The sequence below is a fragment of the Palaemon carinicauda genome, chromosome 18, assembly GCF_036898095.1.
Source record: "Palaemon carinicauda isolate YSFRI2023 chromosome 18, ASM3689809v2, whole genome shotgun sequence".
In the NCBI taxonomy this organism is placed as follows: Eukaryota; Metazoa; Arthropoda; class Malacostraca; order Decapoda; family Palaemonidae; genus Palaemon; species Palaemon carinicauda.
The window spans coordinates 91,907,503-91,912,349 of NC_090742.1; positions in this window are offsets into that span (position 1 = coordinate 91,907,503).

Sequence of the window (4,847 nt, forward strand, 5' to 3'; positions counted from 1 at the left end):
GTGAGCAGAACATAGAACAATAAGCTTAACTTGTCATGCTTCCAAATAAATGTTCGAATTATTAGCTGGAAGGTTAATAGCAAAAACTGAACATATTAGAATCAATCAATTTGGATTTAGATCAGGATGTGGAATGAGAGAGGCAATTGGCTGTATGCGGATGATGCGACAAAATGTTCTAGATGCCTATAAGGAAATGTTGGTTTGTTTCATTGACTTTTAGGAATCTTTATTTATGGACCAATGGACATTACTACTGGAAATTCTGAAAAAAAAAACATCAATTGATTAGAGAGAATGAAAGTTAATAAAGAAGTTATATCTAAATCAAACAGTAACAATACATATTGCAGGTGAAAATCTGGAACCTGGAACTGTTGGAAGAGGAGTCAGTCAGGGATGTTTCTTATCACCAATTCTATTCAACATTTATGCAAAAGAAACGATGATGGCATTAAGGGGGGTAGTGAATAGTAGAGAATATAAGGTTCGCTGAAATCAAAGCACATAGGAGGGTTTGCAAAGGCTGATACATAATTTAAACAGGAAAGCACATAAATGATTAAATCTAAGACCAAGGTAATAAAAATTGCAAGATGACAAGAACCTCCAATAAACATGCAGATTGGAGACGAAGCTGTGGAAGTCGTCAGTTATCTTAAATACCTGTGAAGTATTATAACACAAGAAGGAAATTACAGTAAAGAGATTAAGAGCAAAATAGCCTTTGGTGAGAGAGAGAGAGAGAGAGAGAGAGAGAGAGAGAGAGAGAGAGAGAGAGAGAGAGAGAGAGGAGAGAGAGAGTTCTGAAAAACTGAAAATGGAGCTAAAAAAAGTATTTGTTAAAAAAGTTTAATATAGGGTATAACATTGTACGGCTCTGAAACATGGACTATATAAGCAACAGACAAGAAACATCTGAAATCATTTGAAATGGGGATATGGAGGAGGATGCTGATCACAAGACAAATGAAGAAATACTAGAATATTTGGAGAATGAATGAATAATTGTTAATTATCAAGCATTATAACATTAAAAGTCATTGATACTGATTGTAGTATGATTAATAAAGAATAATAAAATCAGGATAAAGAAAAATGTAAAAAAAAAAAATCCGAAATGAAAGAGGAGATGGTTTACTGAAGGCTATTTTACAAGGTAAATTTGAAGGACGAACACTCAGAGGAAGGTAAAGGAAGTTAATGGTAGATGACCTGACTGGAGGGAGGGAATATCAATAGCTCAAAGAGGCGGTCATAAATAGGGAACTATGGAGGGTGACTAATGCATAAAAGGACTTCCCTTGGACAAACAACAGTAGTAACAGTAAATTTGGAGTAGGCACAAGAAATGTTAGGAGATTTCTTGTAGAATTTGCTGGAAGATACAATCTTAACATCACGAACACATTTTTTTATGAAATAAGAAGAAAATAGAAAATTGACATGGAGAAGCCCAAATGAAGAAACGTAAATCGAAATAAATTTTATTCTTAGTGCAAAAAAAAAGAAAAATATTGTTGTAGTTGAAAGAGTGTTAAACAAGTTAAAGTCAAGTGACAATAAAATAGTGAAAAGGAAAACCTGAGAAACATATTACGTATGTGTTTTAAAATGCTCAATAAAATTGGCTCTTTGAGAAGGTCTTTTAAAAACTTTTTATGTTCAATCTATTCCGAAGAAGTGTTTTAATTCGTTCATTCGCTCTTGTTTCAAGTGTTGTTCTGTCTGGTTTTCACCTGTTGATTTTCATCTTAATTTGTTGCACAGGAACTTACGGTCTATTGAATTTCTTCTTCATGATATAGATATTAATCTCTGTCACGGTCGTTCAAATAGCTCGCTATGCATGTTGTAAGATTTTTAATAATTCTGATCATCCTTTACATTAAGATCGTCCTGGACCGTTCCATCCTGTTGGTAAGACTAGGCATGCAGTTAATTCTGATAGACAGGCTTTCTCCATCTTGAGGTTCAGTACTACACAGTATTCTAGAAGTTTTATCCCAGCTGTGACCAAGTTATGGAATGACCTTCCTAATTGGGTAGTTTAATCGGTAGAACTTCAAAAGTTTAAACTTGCAACAAATGATTTTATGTCAAAAAGGTTGACAGGAGTCTTTTTATAGTTTATACATGAAATATCTGTTTTGGCGTTGTTACTCTTTTAATAATATTTTATCTTAATTGTTCATTAGATCTAACATCGTTTAGTAATTTCCTTATTTCCTTTCTTTACTGGGTTATATTTCCCTGTTGGATTACATGGGTTCTAGCTTAGCTAGTAATGATAATAATAATGATAATAATAATAATAATAAAAATAAGGAACGAAAGAGAAATACTGATTTTAAGAAAGAAAATAAACAATGCTGTAATACAAAAATTCGTTAGCTTAGGTTAGCAATACAAAATATATATTCACAGCTACATGATGGAATGGTAGTAAGTATAGAAGAAATGAACAGTAATCTCACAAATTTTTCATTGGAATCAGCACAAGAGTTCGGTGAAAAAGTTCTTAAAGAGGATCAAGGAAAACTACCATAAAAGACCAAAAACACAATAAAGAAAATATTGGAAATGAGTATATAATTTAAGAGAGATGAAATAGAATAAGCAGAATTATCCAAACCAATGAACAAACTAAAAGCCATAGACATTCGTTAACAAAATCAGACCAAAATCAAGGAAACACTACAGGAAGGAAGAAGCACCAAATAGACGTAAAGAAGTTTTGGAACAGGGCGCCAACAGATGTATAGCCCTACTTTATCAACAAAGGAGATGGAGTGATAAGAATTGCTAAGGATTTCTATTCAATGTAATATAACAGTGATATTAGAAATAACTTTGGCCACAAAAATAATGAAACACCTGAACCGGTACCAAACGTAAGAGTAGAAGAAAAGAAAACACCAAAAAGGCATGAAAAGAGGCAAAGCAGCCGGAGAAGTTGGCATAACAATTGATTTGATAAGAAATGCAGGAGATTCATAGATGTAAAGCTCTGAAATTCACACTATAGGCTATGTCTTCTAAAATCCTCTATACCTACAGCTTAGAGAAACTTCATCATCAGAATGTGAGGCAAAAAAGACCTAAAAGTTAACCGCCAAAAAAGAATAGTAGATGCCATAGCTGTTTTCAGTGCATCATTGGAAGAATTACTAAAGATGGAAACCCATTTGAATAGTGTAAGCGGAAATTTAAGACTGAAATTAAATATGAATAAAACTAAGATAGTATTCTGTGAAAAGGCAGAGACAGCAGATAATGGTTATCGACGAACTTTTAGAGTTTGCTAATGAATATGCAAACATGGAACAGATAAGGGGGTAAACATAGGATGGAAACCTTTTGATAAAGTGTGTGTGATTTTGAAAAGTAACATGCCACTCTCACTAAAAAGCAAAATATTTAATCAAATGGTCCTGTCAGTACTAACGTATGCATCAGAAACTTGGAAACTTATTAAAACCTTATAACATAATATAGTTATAGCTTAAAAAGCTTGGGAAAGAATAATACCGGAAATAACACTAAGATACAGATGAGAGCAGCGTGGATCCGAAAGCAAACAAAAATGCAGGTTATTGCAACAACATCTATGAAACAGAAATGGACATGGGAAGGACATATAATGGGAATGACACATATTAGATTTGGTATAAAATCAATCAAGATATATTGACTAATCAGTCTTTCAAATATTCATTCACTAACTCGTTAAGACGGAATGCCATGGAATAGGATGATTTAATTCTCAAATAAAGAATAGAATCTGTTGTTCATTGATAAGGTGTTCACATACTCAGAATAGGAAATATGGTATAGATTACTGGAATTCTGCTTAGCCAATATCAAAAGAGAGAGAGAGAGAGAGAGAGAGAGAGAGAGAGAGAGAGAGAGAGAGAGAGAGAGAGAGAGAGAGAGAGAGAGAGAGAGGGATGCCTTCAAATCATTTCAAAGATGCAAACCCCGTATTTAAAAAAAATTAATGTAATGTTTTATGACTCTTCAAACTAGTTTATTCGTTAAAGATTTGTACATTTTATCCTTTCCCTCCCGTTTAAATAGTAATGCAATTAGCCAGCCCTGAACAGCAAAAACATACATATTTTAGATGGAAGCTTACAAAGTTCAGAGAAAAAGTATATACGTAATTAGAATGACAATTTTGTAGATTTACTACTTCATATGTATTTTTCCATGTTTGTGTGGTTGTTTAAGTTGCTCAATTTTAATCCAAAATAATACAAATTAAAAAGGAAAGAGAAAAATGAATGGATGGTTTGTTCTCGATAATTGCCTACACCATCCTCCATGGAAAAAAGAATGTTTATGCAAATAAGGTTCTCCAAATTAAACCTATCCTTCAAACGCTGACATTCATTTTCGTAACCAGGAGAAGTACGGTGCTAATTAGAGGGGAATTATGAAAAGATATTTACAAAATCTTTAGCTGATTTCTCTTTTCTTTATCCAATGCACGTTTATGTATTGCTTATTTGCAAATTTGCTTTATCGTGCCATCGGGAAATTAGATTATTATCAAATTCTCAAATTTCGATAGCCGGAATAGAAGAAAAAAAAGTAGTGCTGATTTGGGGGGAAACTAATAAAATTATAAAATTTTATTAAACTTTGGTGAGCAGTATATTTTATCTGATAACATTTCAATATCGCATCAAAGAATTATAAAAAAAAATCATCTGATTAAATGCCTATACACACACACAGACACACACACACACACACACACACACACACACATATATATATATATATATATATATATATATATATATATATATATAATATATATATGTATATGTATATATATA